The 19,144-nt window shown below is 37.1% G+C and overlaps 1 long non-coding RNA gene across 1 annotated transcript in view; it reads right to left on the bottom strand.

The window, feature by feature from the left end:
• The window catches only part of LOC127432100 (uncharacterized), a 62,667-nt gene extending 61,735 nt beyond the window's left edge, over positions 1 to 932 (bottom strand). The window contains exon 1 of the long non-coding RNA XR_007895694.1: positions 758 to 932. This is a non-coding gene — a long non-coding RNA (uncharacterized LOC127432100). The remainder of the gene's footprint in view (positions 1 to 757) is intronic.
• Between the last annotated feature and the right edge of the window lie 18,212 nt (positions 933 to 19,144).

The following is a 19,144-nucleotide window of genomic DNA, read 5'->3' as shown; positions in this document are numbered from 1 at the left end:
CTCTATTACTCAGAACCTGCTAATTTATGATATCCACACACTTTTCCTCAAACACATCTTTTGAAAAACAATACATTTTAATGCTTTTATTACAGACTCACCTATGTATATATACTTATTCCAATTCAAATAGCTTATGCAGTAGCTCACCTGATAGGGCATTGAACTTAGAGTCAGAGGACTGTGGTTCAAGTCCAGCCATGAACCCAAGCTGACATATCACAATATAGAGTCATAGAAAGCGGCACGAAATGACGTGGTTGCTTCAGGAAATATTTCTTTTCATTTTGATTCAGCATTTTAAAACACTAATGGTTAGATTTAGGCATTGATAAGGTAAGGATGTCTTTAACTTATTATATTAGTGATGGGAAGTCAGATTCTTTTCCGCAAACCGGTTCTTTCAGATGGTTCGTTTCAATGAACTGGTTCAAAAAACAATTCACCAGTTCATTTACGTCATCACGTAATGATGTCACTATATATAATGCTAATACGGCGGTGTCGTAGAATACACGCACAAACACATTCAATAAAGCCATATGTAAGGGCATATTGCTGATTATAACATTTTATTTCATGAAGTTATAATAATAAGGGTGTTTATTGTCATCGGTGTTTCATTCAGTGATCTTACAATACATCCTACATTAAAGTTTTGCACCTAAAGCACCCAATACTGACACTGATATACAAACATGGATGTTCTACACATAAAAAGTATAAAAAGTGATTAAACTAGTCTTAATCAACTCACCCTTTTTTACAGAAACCATGATCCAGCTCATCACAACTTCAGATATAATCTGCATGCACAATACTCAATAGAAAAATGTGTTTACTTCTCTCGACTGAACGCTTCGCCCCCTCATTCAAGTCCTTGATTCACGCATGCTCATCAGCTGCTCACTGATCAGCAGTTCTCAGTATTATGTCCGAAAGAGGCGATTCTCAGATCAGTGTACTGGTGACTCACAAACTGCTGTGATCGTCTCAATGTACTATTGACTCAAGAGCTGCTGTCCTCGGATCAGTGCACTGTTGACTCGAGAACTGCTGTCATCGGATCAGTGTACTGTTGACTCGAGAACTGCTGTCCTCGACTCAATGTATTGTTGACTCAAGAGCTGCTGTCCTCGGATCAGTGTACTGTTGACTCAAGAGCTGCTGTTCTCTGATCAGTGTACTGTTGACTCCAGAACTGCTGTCCTCGACTCAATGTACTGTTGACTCAAGAGCTGCTGTCCTCGGATCAGTGTACTGTTGACTCGAGAACTGCTGCAAACGACTCAATGTACTGTTGACTCGAGAGCTGTTGACTGGTTCATCTTCATACGTTGATAAATGGTAATACAATCAAGTCATAAGCATACTTCTAGTATGTTTTATTTGTTACACTCTCTGTTGTTCAGCAAAATACACCTGAAACATACATTTCACCCCTTAATCACACACATGCTCATAGTCAGCAGCTCATCGGTTCTCAGTATGTCAGACACCTCCAAAAGAGGCGATTCTCAGTTCAGTGTACTGTTGACTTGAGAACTGTTACGAGCAACTCATTGTACTGTTGACTCGAGAGCTGTTGCGACCCGAGCGTTCAGTCCGATTTGTGAACTAGTTGGAGAGGTTAATTGCAAAGAAGAGTTGGCAAAAGCAGATACCACCAGTTCTAGGATCATATTATTCCCGGTTATCGGTTCATTTCGATTCGGAGTGTCAGGCACATCTGAGAGACAGGTTAAGATAGAGTAACTTGTGGATCAGTGTTGACTCAAGACGCGAACTGTTTCAAACGATTCAATCTGATTTGGTGAACTAGTTCAACTCGTTCACTAAAAAGAACCGGTTCAAAAGAACGATTCGTTCACGAACTGGACATCACTATCATATATATACTTTAAAACACTAATGGTTAAGTTTAGGCGTTGATTTGGTAAGGATGTCTTTTTTAAACATCTCATTTATATTTTAAAACACCATTGGTTAAGTTCAGGTCAAAGTTTTAGGTTATGGAGGTATGTTTTAAAAATATCCATCTAAAATACACCTTAAAACCACATCTGAATACAACACCATTTTACATGCTTTTGGTGCCCCCAGCTGGACATTTTACTAGAAATCTGCAGCCAAATGTGATGTATAGCATGTAAATTTTGAACTGCAAAAATGTTGTCATGTTCACATAAATTTCATAAGACCAAGCTGAGTAATTGTGCAGTATATTGCTGAAGTATTTAGCAGTGTGGTCCTTTCACTGTGTGTTGAGAGTAAAAGTTGTTTCTTGTAATGTGTGTCCAAAGACAAGATCCACGCCCATTTGTCATTGAAAAATCTCTCTTTTAATACCCTTTCGGTTCTCTACAGTCATTTGTTGATCAAAAAAATAAATAAAATAAACATTTAATTCTAATCATGCATTCAAGTCCTCTCTCGTTAACATATGCGTATCTACAGACGCTCTTTACACAAATGCTGTTTTTTGTTAAAGAGACAGTAACGTTTTAGCCGATGTTCAGTAAATCAATATAAATACTTGTAAATAGTACAAATTATGCAATTTATTTTTTTAAAGCCAAAATGATGAAAAACTAATACAATTTGTAAAATGTATATATTCGAAATGTATCTAGTAAGAAGGTCCTCTGTATAATTAACAGCATTAGAATTTATTTCATATTTAAGCAAAAGGGACATTATAACTGAAATATAATGTTACCATATGAATCGAATTCACAGTGTTAAGTCTGGTTCATTAGCAAAAAAAAAGAAAAGAAAAATGCTGCTCAACCAGCATTGTCTGTTTCTCTGACAAAGGGAGGCCTTGCTGATTAATCTAGTTAGGCAGCCTCGTAGGGTAACCAGCATACCAAAATACCATGCTCGGGACCAGCATCCAAAACACAACATATGGTGGTGACCAGCAACGCTGGTCTTTTTAACAGGGCTAAAGTATCTCTCTGCATAGTTTCAGTACATCATGGGAGAAGCCATATTTTTCTGTTCTATTATTGTCTGTATCGGGAGGTGTTAATCATGGCTTACTGAAAAACAGTGGCCTTTGGCTTCAACCCAGCTCAACACTTTATTGGACAATCATCACTGCCAACTGGGGTTTGACCGATTAGGGTTCTTTCCCGTAACTGTTATGGTATTCTCCAATTCTGCACAATCAACAAACCATAATGAGACCTTAAGCAAAAGAGAGGCCCTATGGTTCACTCTGAGGGGAATCACACAGATGCCAGTGTAATTTATGAATTAAACATATTTTCAATAAATTTTTGTTTAGTTACATTTTGCAGTATATTGTGGCTTTCCACCCTTTCATTACAAACCTGAGTGCAGTAATGAAAACAGTTGCTTGCAGCACAAAGCCAGATTTGAATGCTTATGCAGAAGAAAATGTATTACCAGTGCACTTGTGTAGTCACACATGGCCTTCCCACAAACAACAGAGTCTGGCTTTAGCAAAACAGCAGCCTGAGCTACAAATAAATGCGGTGGCAGACAGATCACCTTGTTCAACTGTAAAGAGACTGAGTGCACCATTGTCTTCCCTAAAAAGTATATTCCAAATTATCAATAATTTACTGACAGATTGTATAAAGATCACCCATCTGCTTGCAGAGTCCTCATTAGCGTAAATACCTCCTGGAAATATATGCTAATAAATTAAAATAAAATTAACAGCAGCAAAGTTCTTAAGAACTTGTCTGCAGTGTTTCCAGTACTTATTTCATTTGCGCAGCAGGGATGAAATTAGAAGATCATGGCTTTTTACCCTTGGCTTTTGTAAAAAATAATGCAACCTTTGTGTGGCTGTATGTACCTGGAGGCAGTTTTTCAGGGATGAAGGTAAATAATTCGCTTTCACTGAAGTGCAAACACATCTGAAAGATGAGCCTTTAATAGATAATGACATGCCACGGGTCTGTTTGAAAGTCACGCTGCTGTGCCATGTTCACATCTAACTAGTTCTCGGGTCATTTCTAACATATACTGTAATGAAGAACAATAGTTAAAAGGGACAGTGGCTATAAAAGAAAATCAAATCTTTTGTCTTTTAGAAATATTATAACAACTGATTTTTTTCTCTAATAAAATGCATTTGATAAACACTAAAAGCACTCAATTTCAGAAATAGTGTCACAGATAAATAATTTCCCAATAAATTATTACAGGAAAACTAAACATATCATATTAAGCCCATTAAAAGTCATATTAAAAATATCTACATATTAAGTTGCATGATTATTGTAGGTAAAAGTGTTAGTCTAAATTGTTGTGGCAGAAAGTATACATTCACATGTCTAAATGTAGTTACTCCAATCATGTTGCAGCTTCCACAAATAATGTGCTTTAAACTTAAAATTCTGTCATATACCCACACTCATGTCACTCTAAAGTTGATATATCCCAACCTAACATTATATTTACACTTACTGAGCACTTTATTAGGAACACTATGGTCCTAATAAAGTGACTGGCATGGTCCTCTGCTGTTGTAGCCCATCCACCTCAAGGTTTGATGTGTTGTGCATTCTTTTTTTTTTTCTTTTTTTTTTGTGGATTTATCCGCTTTTTCTCCCAATTTGGAATGCCCAAATCCCAATGTGCTTTAAAGTCCTTGTGGTCACATAGAGATTCGCCTCAGTCCGGGTGGCGGAGGACGAATCCCAGTTGCCTCCGCGTCTGAGATCGTCAACCCGCGCATCTTATCACGTGGCTTGTTGAGCGTGTTGCCACGGAGACATAGCGCGTGTGGAGGCTTCACGCCATCCACCGCTGCAACAACACTCAACTCACTAAGCACCCCACCGAGAACGAACCACATTATAGCGATCACGAGGAGGTTACCCCATGTGACTCTACCCTCCCTAGCAACCGGGGCAATTTGGTTGCTTAGGAGACGTGGCTGGAGTCACTCAGTACGCCCTGGGATTCGAACTAGCGAACTCCAGGGGTGGTAGCCAGCGTCTTTACCACTGAGTTACCCAGGCCCCCTGTTGTGCATTCTTAGATACTATTCTGCTCACTACAATTGTACAGAGTGGTTATCTGAGTTACCATAGCCTTTCTGTCAGCTCGAAACAGTCTGGCCATTCTCCGTTGACCACTCTCATCAAGTCATTTCTGTCTACAGAACTGGCGATCACTGGATGTTTTTTGTTTGTTTTTGGCACCATTCTGAGTAAACTCTAGAGACTGTTGTGCGTAAAAATCCCAGGAGATCAGCAGTTACAGAAATACTCAAACCAGCCCATCTGGTAACAACAATCATGCCACGATTGAAATCACTGAGTTCACATTTTTTCCCCATTCTGATGGTTGATGTGAATATTAACTGAAGCTCCTGACCCATATCTGCATGATATTCTGCATGGTACTGCTGCCATACGATTGGCTGATTACAATATCGCATGAATAATTAGGTGTACAGGTGTTCCTTATAAAGTGCTTAGTGAGTGTATATATACACACCGATCAGCCACAACATTAAAACCACCTGCCTTATATTGTGTAGATCCCCCTCATGCCAACAAAACAGTGCCAATCCGCATCTCAGAATGCTATTCTGAGATGCTATTCTTCTCACCACAATTGTGCAGAGTGGTTATGTTATCTGAGTTACCGTAGACTTTGTAAGTTTAAACCAGTAAGGCCATTCTCTTTTGACCTCTCTCATCAACAAGGCATTTCCATTCACAGAACTGCCGCTCATTGGATGTTTTTTGTTTTTGGCACCATTCGGAGTGAATTCTAGAGACTGTTGTGTGTGAAAATCCCAGGAGATCAGCAGTTACAGAAATACTCAAACCAGCCCATCTGGCACCAACAATCATGCCACAGTCCAAAATATTTCCCCATTCTGATGGTTGATGTGAACATTAACTGAAGCTCCTAACCCGTATCTGCATGATTTTATGCAATGCACTGCTGCCACATGATTGGCTGATTAGATAATCGAATGGATGATTGTTGGTGCCAGATGGGCTGGTTTGAGTATTTCTGTAACTGCTGATCTCCTGGGATTTTCACACACAACAGTCTCTAGAATTTACTCAGAATGTTGCCAAAAAAAAAAAAAAACATCCAGTGAGGGGCAGTTCTGCAGATGGAAACGCCTTGTTGATGAGAGAGGTCAACAAAGAATGGCCAGACTGGTTCGAACTGACAAAGTCTATGGTAACTCAGATAACTGCTCTGTACAAATGTGGTGAGAAGAATAGCATCTCAGAATGCTATTCTGAGATGCGGGTTGGCGCTGTTTTGGCAGCACGAGGGGGACCTACACAATATTAGGCAGGTGGTTTTAATGTTGTGGCTGATCGGTGTATAACAAGTGAGTCAGAAGCCCATTTTGGACATTTGCAAAGCATAAAAAAGTAAATGGAACCATGATGAAATTCTTTAGCAGAAAACTACTCAAAACAAAAAACACTATTTTATGGTTTTGCATCAAATACAGGGCATCAAATCAGGGAGGATGGCCCATAACACTCATCAAAACACAGAGTGAAATTGCTTCAGCAGTAGGAGACTGACTACGATGCTGACCCTTGCTTTCTTATGACTGCTACCTGTTCTTCTGATGCACACAAGTTCCCCGTGCAATAAGACCGTGAGTGCGCCCTTGGCTCTCCGAAAAGCATCCGGTCATCTCAATAAAATCAGCATAGACATCCTTCACAGTCCTGCTCACAGCATCATTTCAAGCTTTTGCCACCTCAGCCCCTGGATGTGGCCTCCACAGAGACCCTTGTGCATTCATGTGTTGTTTTGTGAGCGCCATCCACCACAGCAAGGTGCATCTTACCAGCCTCTGTTTGGGGAGGTGGAGGTGTTGACGGGGGTGGAAGAGTAACCACAGACCATTTAAATCGGCCCAGTGAGCCTCTGAAATTGCCTTTGGGGTGGAGCAATTGCAATGTTCTAAATCATTAGGTCAAATAAATCATGGAGAAATTCCAGTTAGAGAGGGCAAATTTGCAGACATTTTGACAAAACTATTTATCATGGTCTGCTTTTTTAAAGATGGGCCAGAGAGTGGGTTTTGCCTAAAATTACTCCCAACTGTGAGGACAGAGTTAATGACCTCATAGCTCTCCTGTCTTTTCAGATGCCAGTCCCAGCCTCCAAACAATTTATATTAGTGTGACCGATGTATTGCAATACATTAGCCAATTTGAAACTGAGCAGGTCCACATGCTCTTCAAAGTAAAAAAAACACCCTGGTGTGCTCTGACTTTTTTAAAAACCTCACACCTTTATACATCATGCAAGAAGTGACTCACTGGCCGACAGCCGCTCTAGTAAAGTAACAGGCAGATTTCTGCTGTCAAGTAGTTTGTCAGACTACCACAGCTTCACCACAGCAAACATTTTTCAAGTGCGACAATAAAGTATTTGTTCAAATTGAAAATAAGTGTGTCCATTTACAAATTATAAAATAATATTTATTTATAAAATATATATTATCAAATATATGTAATTATTTATAGTATTTAAAAATATATAATTACATTTAAAATATATTTCATTAAATATATTTCAATATAAAATATATTTATATATATTTAATATATTTATAAAAAATATGAAAATATATATATATTATAATTTTAAAAAGGGAAAAAAATATAAGTCTGTGTCTGAATTCCCATACTTTCATACTATACACTGAATTTGACTCATTTACTTCTCAGAATCAGATGCACCTAATCTGAATATGGTTCGCCTACTGAATCACGAATACTGAGTATTTGAACATTTTACTCATTTGACTGCTTTTGGCATAATGTGTAGCAGGGAAGTACGCATATTTAGACACAGTGTTAGTCCCACTGTTTCTGTTCAATTTCAATGGGACATGCTCTGAAACACAACCAAAATCCTAACAGCTATTGTTAGCCCATCACTACAAGTCCACAACAAAGAACAAGAGACAGACGGTGCCTCAATCAGTCCAGCCAGGAGTTCGTGGCAATTTTTTCTAATTATTGTGGACCAAAATGTCTGAATTTACTGCAGCTTTCCTCAAAAATTGCATTGCCATTTGTAGTGTTTGTGTGTGTGTGTGTGTGTGTGTGTGTGTGTGTGTGTGTGTGTGTGTGTGTGTGTTTTATTTTGCAGTGAAAACTCACAAATAATCTAAGTAAACTTGTGGAATTTGGGTCAATGACAGGATCACTTTAATGCATAACAACTAAATATATGCAGTTATTAAGAAAAAAGATATAAATACACACAAAATTTAAATCCATTTAAGAGATGAAACCTGTGATATGGCCACTATGAGTTCAATGGAAGACTCTTAATTATTTTTCTATAACATTTTTCTGCCTGAGGCTATGAAATACACTTTAAAGGTGCTATATGTAAGAACAAGTATTTGAAATGGGTACTAAAGTCCAAATTAAAAATATTAGAGAGTTGTCTGCCCCGCCCCAGACTCGAAGCTCATGCGGGTTGCCAGAATGAGGACACGCAACAGGATCCGTTTTAAAGGATTTCTGTGCTTTAAGCTGTCTCCATCTTCCAAAGGCATCTCCAATATTTATCCTTGTTTTACTATGCCTCTGGTCATGGTGGTTTTTAGATGGATGGAGAGGCGTTTTAGGACGGGTGGAATCTGTTATCACTAATCCAGTTCGTTTGCTGGCTTCCATGGCTGCAGCATGCAGTGTTGTTTGCCTGCAAACTTGTTCAAATCTGGCAACCCGGCAGTGTCGAAGTACTACTGGTGAGTGGGCAGTGGGCAGGATCACACAGACCAAAACATAAACAGAAATTCCAGCCCAGAAAGGAAACTTCAAAGTAGAATATATTGGCTGGAGCATTGTTATCGGAGAAGCCAGTATTTCAACTTAGCATGTTTCCTAATTCTCTAATGACATATTATGGTCATTTTATGATTTAGTACAGTAAAAATATTACATACAGCACCTTTAAGGTTAAAATAGTAGACCTACAATAAAACTGAAAACTGAAAACATAAATAAGGATTCAATATTAGGCCTGTCATGATTATTACATCACCTGATCATGATTATTTGATTTAACCGCAATTATGTGAGAACTGCGATTATTGAGCACTTTGAATTCTAATCACACTGTACTATTGAGTCTCATTTTCCGATCCAAATGAACTGAAGCCGTCACCAACCCTCACCTCAGATCATTTAGAGCAGCGCCTGAAGAGTGTTTGACCAATAAACGCTAGCTGTGAAGTACACACTCTGTTTCAAAGTTTAGGCAAGGCTTTCGATAGTTAACGCAAAATGTTTTGGTTTCACTTTAATATTCATGAAATGGCAAATGTTCTTGGTCCCTGAGTGTTCATATATGCAGGGTTAATGACGCGCAGTGACACAGAGGAGGAGATGTGACGAGGAAACAATGGCGACTGTGCAGTAGGATATGTCTCAACTGCTTCAAGCTTTTTGAGACCTGTTTTGCCACTGTCAATATGGAGAAAAGCAACTGAATTACCTCAGATTCACAGTTTATGGAGAAAAATTGTGGAAATTTGACTTTGCTTGTTGAATTTGCATAGATTCTTACAATCGCAAGATCGCAAATTCCTGGAGGGACTGCTCTATTCTACCATTCCTAACATGTTGAACTTTAAATGCATTCATACAAATAGAAGTGTAATATCTGAACCCAACAAAAACAAATGTAACGTGAAAAGGGCCATCCAGTTCAGCCCACACAAGTTCAGTATAAACCGTCTTATCAGGCAGAGACCAAGCACCCAGAGTCTATCAGCACAGGCAGTACAGTGTACATACCCATAGCGTACACCCCAAACACCCCTCTGCCTGTCTGACCATGTCTGGACTGTGTCACAGCACGTGAAAACACTTTTCCATGACAGGTAATATGTTTCCAGTTAAACCCCTGTCCACTTAGCAGAGGGTGGAAATGAATCCGCTCAAGAAAGCATCACATCACAGTTTAGAGCAGCGCCGGTCCAGGAGTGGCTCAATCTAACAGGCAGCTGAGGTGTGGCATGGGGGCCGTTTAGGTCCCAGGGTAAAGGCCCCCACATTGCCAACTGTTAATAGGCTTAAGCCCAGGCCCATTGTCTTTTATCATGGTGGTGGGTCTACTTGTCCATACTGGCCCATCTGCCATCAGTTTTCTCACATATTCTAGTTAAAAAAGGGCACAGATGTGGCTTTTCAGACAAAGTTTCTCTCGAAATACAAACACAAAAAAAACTAAGTTAAATTCTCCGAGGCAGGGTATGATCAATTTTTTACAGTGGGCTCACAATGAAACAACAACACTACTGTTTGGCATTGCAGCCCGTATTTATTTTCAATCCATTCTTTCTTCTTTCTCTCATCTCTTAATTAATTTTTTATCCCCTGCGTGTGACTGGAGCCTCCTCGCTAGCCTGCCCTCCTGTCGGGACGTTATATTATTCTCAACCGTAAATGAAGACAAAGAATTTTTCGAATCACCTCCAGTCAAGCACCATGATTTGTTTTATTCATCCTCGCCCTGCCCCTTTTTTCCCCCCACATCCTCTTGTCAATTTTGCATGCATTGCCTAGTGTGAAGCCCTTCTCTGCTGTTTGTCCCACATGAGAGCTTTTCCCAGTCCCTCCATAACTTTCAAGCTGTTTTAACATGCAAGTGCACTGCCAGCACTTTCCCAGTAGGTCAATATCCCTTTGGTTGGGGGGCAAGTGTCTTGTCTGCCTGCAATATAATCTCTAGCAACAACACTATGCTTTTTCAAAGAAAGAAATTGTTTTTATCACCCACAATGAGAATTTTACATGAAGCTGGAGTCTATCAATGGCTTCTGCACAAGATGTGAATATTTCTTAGAATGTAAGAATGTTATATGAGCCTAAAAGGGATTGTTCACCAAAAAATGAAAATTCTGTCATCATTTACTCACCCTCATGATGTTTCAAATCTGTATGACTTTCTTCCATGGAACACAAAAAGAGATGTTGGCCAGAATGGCAGCCTCAGTCACCATTCACTTTCATTGTATGGGAAAAAAAAAGATGCAAAGAAAAGTAAACATTCTGCCTAATATATCTGTTTGTGTTCCACATGTCAAATGGGTTTGGAACAACATGAAGAAAACATATTTTTCTTTAAAAGTGATCACAACCTCCTCTCGCTCTTGTAGGCATTGTACACCCTTATAATGTATTCTTTCAGCTCTTACAAACATTGTCAGTTGAACTACTGCGGCCATTGTACCGTTTCAACTCCAAGTAATACAGTTGTGTTCAACCCATACAAGACTTTGTAAACTTGACTTTGACTTGACATTTAAAGCCCTTTCTTTGGGTTTGGGCGTGCTTTCAATTACTGCACCCTGTAAAACCCACCCCAAAGTGCCATCAAAAGGGTCTCTGATGTACATTTCTGAGGTTGTTGGGTCTGTTTGGCACATACTGAACATAAAACAGGTACAGATTTCTCACTGTGTCCAACCTCGAGGTCAGTATAAACAAATACACCTGTACTGAGAGGAAAGTGTATCTCGCTGTTGCAAATCATTCAACTAAACACAGGGCACCAGGACCAGAGAGAGGTTCTGGGAGGTTTTTATACTGTGTGGCCTGCTCACTACATATCGCCCACATAGACAACTTTTATTTTTTGTTAAGTTACTACTGCTAAAGGATAAGTGGAATCTCTTCAGTCAGGCAGAGCTGTAATTAATTCTTTGATCAGAGATTAATTCTGAACACAACTGAAATGGCTAATTCCTTTCTATTCCCTGCTCATACAATATGCTCTCTATTAAACGCCAAGTTGTCTTTTGTAATTAGCACAAAAAAGAGTTCTGCTACATTGTGTGAAAAGTGAGATCTAATTTACAGCTGAGATTATTGAACTGATTAATCATTAACTGATTAATTATGCCCCATTATCTGTTACTTGTTAATTGCAAAGACTAAGGAGTTTATTTAAACAAACTATCATTAATTGCTCTTCTTGTTTTGCAGCTGCAAGAGGGATGATAAAATGTAAATGAGAGAGCCATTACCAATTCTTGGCATCTATGCGGTGGTTCGTGGCCTTATCAAACTGCTTTTTACAATGTATGACTAATGCACTCTTATAATTTATCTTTCCTGATCATATTAAAGTTCATTGATTCCAGACCCTGATTGCGTTTTACTTCGAGGCCAGGCTGGCAACTTTACAAATGCATCTACAAGTCACCAATCAAGAGAAATGTACTTCCATACTTCCATCAGCTTAAAGTCTGTGGGTCTCACTGCAAAGTGATAATGGCAGACACATTCTACAGCAAGAGGAACAGACCTTTTTTGCACGAATGATCTAAAGGTTGAGGAATTTGTTTCCCTCACTTTCTTAATGGGTGCTGTTGCTTGTAAACGGATCTTGCTTGATGGATTTGAGGATGCTGGAAATGTTTTGCTTTATGAGCAGATGTGGATTAATTTCAATGTATTTAAACAGATGCTTACTAAAACTCAAGTATCTGACTTCTTTTTTTAAAGGTGAAGTGTGAAATTTGTGCGGCACTAGCATCATCAAATGGAATTGTAAAACAATGGACTGTTTTCAAACAGGTTTCCCGAACAGTGTTTAAACTTTTTAGGGGAATCATGGCTTCCTACAAATGGCTTATTTATAGGGTGAATTAGGGTAATCTCGGACATTGGGTAGTTTCAAGTGAAATGCAAAAAAGGCCCCAGTTAGATTAGTTCACCCTAGTTGATACTACATATTAAGGTGGGAAAGTAAAAAGTATTTTCATATGAAAAAATTAGACATATCACCAAAAAGTGCCTTAAATATCTACAATAACATAAACAAATAAAGCAAAAAGGTTTGCTCCATTTCTACCAACCACATCTGAACAGCCAAGAGCCATTCTAAAATATCAAGGTTGGTCCCAGGGGCTAAGAAGATAGACTGCATAAATTAGATATAACCTACTCTGTGTGGCATAAGGCAATGTGTTTCACTGACCCAGATCCACCTTTGCTTAGCTGGAGTGGGTCATAAATATCTTGGGCAGACATACCCATCATTGGCCCATGTCAAAATCTGTCAATAGCAAAAATGACAGACCTCTACACAGTGGGGCCACTGGGTGACATCATCCCCAGATTGAGAGAAAACAGCTGTTATGTAAAAGCATAATTCTCCATTGGCTGATTAGTAGCCAAGGGTAAGGTTTAAATATCCCCATCGAATGGAAGAGCTCAGAGCAACACACCCGATCAAAATATCAATATGCATTTAAGGGGTCTGGGTTGATCCTCTAATCAGCATTACAGGAAACATTGCATGGCTTTACCCTCATCAAATCAATTAAAAAATGATATGTACTCCATTGATATGTGTTCATCATACTGCTTTATTGAAGATCACCACTGCTGCCTGTCATATACAAGCAGGGTTAGAATAAAAAAAAAAAAACAGTTCTTATTCAATTTTTTTTTTTTTTAAATACTGGAACCAGATTATGTTTTTGTGATGTTTGTTTCTGTAAATGTTTCTAAAAACGTTTCCAATGTAGAGAAAGCATTAAAATACTCTGACAGTATTTCAAGCAACGCTATTCAGCAGCAGCACCACAGTGTATCTATAGATGCACAACAACAATAAGTATGTTTAATGTCACAGTGTTACCTGTCAACTCTTATGATTTTTTTTTATTTTTTATTTTTTTCATGAATTGGTCATAAAGACTGAACAATTATTCTAAATCTCATGATATCAGTTTAAATTGGTCTTAGAACTTGGTTATACTATATTCAGTTTTGGGTGTATCTGATTACAAAGTAATTAGTTACTGTAATCAAATTACTTTCTAGTCCAAAAGTAATGTAATATATTACATATAATCAGATGACAGTAACTGACTTTCAATGAAAGAAATAATATTTAAGTACATTACTTGCACAAAAGTAATATACTGTATAATACATTTATACATTTATATATAACAATTCATATGTACATCTGTTAGCATTTCGGTGATAGTTGAAGGGTGTGCAACAATGAATGAAGAGGAAATATAGACATTTTGAATTCAAGCAGAAAACAAAAAACTTTTCTAGGGAAAGTGATTTAGAAAGCAACTGAAAAGTAAAATAATTAGTAATGTGGTAACTTTAGATGAAGTAATCAGCAAACTCATTTTATTTTAGAGAAGTAATTTGTATTGGATTACTTATTTTGAGTAACTTACTCAACACTTTAGTATAATACTGTATATTATATTATATATAGGGAAGACCCAGGATAGTTGTCACACTTTTTAATCCAGTGAATATTTCTCAGGCTGGGTTTATTTTTGAAAGTCAATTTCTGCATATCCACATACATTGACGCTTTGGCTACAAAAAAAAAGTTATGAACATCTTCACCATATTTGACCAGAAAAAAGTTACTGTTCACTGAACACACATTCACTTTTTGTGACAACTTGGTCTTATAGCAGGGCATGTTGTCACAATGGAATCAGCCATTAAACCAGTGGCACAAGTCAAAACATCAAAACATTATTTTGGACAACAAATATTGTAATTGATAAAATTGTATATAATTATGACAACCTGCCCCGATAAAAAAGTGAAAACATGACCGACCTGACTTTCATTAAAAATATTTTTGTTGTAAGAACTCATTTAAACCTTTCAGTAAATAATTTAGTTGGCCCTTGCCTTAATGTATTCCATTGTGCTTTAATTATATTTGCTTGTTTACCTAAAGCTGTAACAAAAATATGATTTATCATGCAAATTTACTTTGGAAGACAGAATTCCCAAAAATTTGATATTCTAATTAAAAAAGGTTTGAAGTAGGTGTTTGAAATCAACATACAAAACCTCTACTAGAGAAAAGACATACACAATTACAGTAGACTCACAGAAATATAGCCCTTGTAAAACTTTCCCACAACTAGCCCCGGTCTCCCCTATATTTTATTTAGCTTGTTAGGACCAAACATACTGCTTCCTCAGAAGTACTAAAAGAATCGTTCATGGAAGAACCGGAATCATTAAGTGGAATCAGAATCAGAACCAGATTCAATAAAATTCCTTATGATTCCCAACCCTAGATACAATGAGATGTGGACTATTAGAGTAAGAAGAGACACCAGACCAGTCATGGTCCATTTTGTCCCAGCTCAGCAAGCTCTTATCTCCTGACACCAGCGTCTCTTTCATAGACTCCTGCCATGTTCCAAACAACTGCATTTCCATGCTCTGCCTGCTGATGTACAATCAAAAAATGTCAGCTTACATCATACATTGTTATTCAAATGCCATGGAGACAATGGGGTTGATTTCTGGATGCAGGGCTGCGAGGGGCCCTGCTAATCCTCTCTTGGCTGTGTTACGCTTTAGAGTCCTGATTCATTCTACATCATGGTGAGTGAGACGGGGCACACAGGCTCAACACACTACCCACACTTAAGGTCTCAACACCTCCCAACAGCCCTAACATACAGTCACAACAGCTCTGTGAATTAATTCTTGACTCCCTATTAATTGGCTTAGCCGTTAAAAGCATTTGACACAGCTTGCAAGTCTGTTGCATATGTAAAATATGGCCACACTTATAGAAGAGGGGCAAATGTTTCAAAGCGGCAGAGGAGACTGTTTCGTTGAGTTAAAAAGGAACAGCTGGACTTGTTTTTTACCCATATTTTTTTCTTTACTTGCAAGCAGGAAAAACAGAACGGAGAGGAACAGAAGAGGACATGCAGATAATCCTCCCTGTGCAGTCTAATCCCTGCCAGCTCGTCTGAATTTAGAGATAGGCCAAAGTAATAAGAACCTCAATTCCTAGGGAATAGTCCATAGTTTAATATGATGGCTATCTGGAGCCTAATGTGAAATGAAATATCACCTATAAACTAAACTGAATATATAAAGAAGTAAAAGGGATTAATAGCTCTTGCATTTTCCATAATTCAGACATTTGTGCTTGTGCAGAACTCCTCAGTAAGCACAAATCGTACTTGAGTTGTAAGATGTGGTTCAGTTCCAAAAGCAAAGAGCAAATTGAGGAAAGTTTTTCTAAAGGTTTTTTTTTTAAAGGTAAGGTAAACAAAGACAGATTGTATTTTGTATTCACCAAGTAATATACTTGAGCTAACAATGCATCACTCTTTATAAAGGGTGCTTCAAGGATGTCTGGATGTAGAACCATTATGACTCAAATGAACCCATTTCATGCAAAAAGTATTCATCATTGTTCTATGAGGCTCTGGGATTCAAAAAAAAAAAATAATAAAAAAAAGCTCTAGGCAGCTTAAAAAGTTATTGGTGAAAAAAAGTTTAAACGCTATAAGATAAAGGAAAATTTGTCAGAAATTTGTTACCAATTTCACTTTCGTTTGCCATCCTCACATGCAAATTGATATTAACATTATTTTGAACAATTAAAAGATAAATGTTCTAAATCTAATGAATACTACAACAATCTATTTTATGTGACTATAATACACAAGTGAACAGTTCTGTTCCAGCATTTCTTCTATAGCTGTACATTGAACATTTATGTTGTTACATGCTCAATTTTTGTTTACTTAGCTTTCCATCTGCATATCTGTCACAACAATTATATAACATTTTCTAACAAGAAACTTTTGTCAGATGTGCATATTTAGCCTCTGTAAGTAGTAACATTTTATTCACTGTAATAATGTAGGGTGATTGTGGTCTTCCAGCAAGGTTACCTATATTGTATGCTCTTCTTTCAATATTTTTCTGACAACATAAAATGTAAAACATTTAATAGGCTTGGGATTGATGCCTTTTCACACACCACTAATCTGAAGATTTTCCCGATGACTATCAATATATATATCTGGATTTTTTTCAGATATTAACAGAGCTGTTCGTTGCACAATAGTCTTTGTCTTTTCAAACATATTTCTCTCAACGCAACTTTGGTTAAGTGTGAGCGGCTTTAAATGGAGTTTTCTATTACATTCAACCCAAATCATTATCAAAGGACAAAGATTATTTACTCTAGCCATCACTGGATGATATATTGTGTATATGTATCTTTCATAGAGCCTACACAATGTATCTTCAGTGACAAGTATGTCTTTCTGTGGTTCGACAGCTTGAATGAAAGACCTATTCAAGGTTAAGTACACAGAAATTGCATTATAAATGTCACAATTTCTAATCGTTCAGTTTGCGCAGTTACACCAGTTTCATATACTACCTGCAAACTCAATGTCACTTTGTTAATTCTTGAAGAAGTACAAAAACCTTCACAACTTTGGACTGCCATCAGCTCATAATGTGTGTGTGATATCTGTGCCTTGTCTATGCCGCGACCGGCTTCAGTAAATGTTATATCACCCTCTTGTGGTCTCCTAATGCTATTATGCTAGAATTGGAAAGAACGCAAACTAGGCTTCTAATTTACATATCGGCTAATTTAAAAATATCGATGCCTCAAAAATATATCGATAAAATAACATGCCAATCAATAATCAATATATCGATTATTTATGACATTCCTAACATTTAAACATACATCCTCAATACCGGTTCATTTTCAGTTAAAAGCATAATTGTTTAGAGCGTACTGTGCTTTGCTACTTCTTGGGCAAAACTTCTTTCCTTAGCACTGTAGTTCTGCACATACCATAAGGTGCTTTATGACTCCAAAAATACAAATCATTTATTAAAAATTAAGAGCCATTTGATAATTGTGCTTGGTAGCACCCTCAACTATCTATCTATAAGCTAACATATAACTGCCATGACAATAGATCAGCCACCGTCTGTCTCATATTGATTTCACTGAACAGACCTGCACATACATGCTAAAACACTCTAGACTAGAGCACACATACAATCAATCTTTAACCAAGGAGTGACTTTCTAAATAAATACTATGAATTGAATGTTGACTGATGAACTTTCACTTCAAGAGTCAAAATGCTACAAGACCTATTTTATATATATATATATATATATATATATATATATATATATATATATATATATATATATATATATATATATATATATGTATAGATGTACTTTATATGAGTGCATGTATGCTTATCCTATCAGGTTACATTTTTTCCTTTGTTTTCTAAATGTATATGTGTCTGTTTCTTTTCTTTTGATTTTCAAGTGAAAACCAATAAAAGTACATTAAAAAATATAATATATATATATATATATATATATATATATATACATATATATATATATATATATATATATACATATATATATATATATATATATATATATATATATATATATATATATATATATATATATATATATATTGGTTTATCAAAAGTATAATAAATGTGCATTCACTCACTAATAAACCCCAACAGTAAGCATGGATCAATATGTCTTAATCTAACATTTCAGATCTCACACAAGGAATCCAGCAAGGACCAAAAATGAAATAATGCCTGGTTTGACCTTTGAGGGGCCAGCTGATCAAATCAGAATTCAGCACTGGCAAGGCAGAAACTTTATTTGCAGGTCAGGGTGAATACTATTAAATATCCAGACAAAATGACCTTGACTTTTTGATGTTGTGGCGTAAAGGTCGAGAGCTTGGCTATTTCAGTCTTTAAAAATAAAAGACAGTATATGAGTAAACAAAAAGAACACATAAATAACTGCAGAGCAGGGTAAATGTGTGATGTATCAGCATTATAAGCTATATGATTTCTTTCTATTCTTTATGCCATACATTGAATTATTTTTTATTATTTCAAGCTACACAAATAAGAGGTTATCAACCGCAAAATAATTTGACCACAAAGTGATTTCTTATTGTTGGAAGGTAGCTTGACTTTTTGACCAAAAATCAACATTACATGTCCTATAGCTTAGGAAATTGTATTTCTCTGCAACAACACAAGGTTTGGGCTCAGTTTGCAAAGCAAATGAGGCCCAGACAGGAATCAACAGAGGAGATTCACATCGCATGAATCCGTAATACATCAACACTGGTGCACCACCGGCAGCCATGCTGCTTCAGAAATTGCATTTTACACTTCTGTTGAAAAAAGGAGATGGTGGTTATAAAATACTGGACACTGGAAAAACTGATAATTTGATGCACCCTGCACAATGTTTTTTTCTTAATCAGCATTTTGTCTTGTTTTCCAGTA

Source organism: Myxocyprinus asiaticus, chromosome 41, assembly GCF_019703515.2.
Source record: "Myxocyprinus asiaticus isolate MX2 ecotype Aquarium Trade chromosome 41, UBuf_Myxa_2, whole genome shotgun sequence".
In the NCBI taxonomy this organism is placed as follows: Eukaryota; Metazoa; Chordata; class Actinopteri; order Cypriniformes; family Catostomidae; genus Myxocyprinus; species Myxocyprinus asiaticus.
The sequence above is the reverse complement of the archived record's forward strand: the minus strand, read 5'-3'. Positions and strand labels throughout refer to the sequence as shown.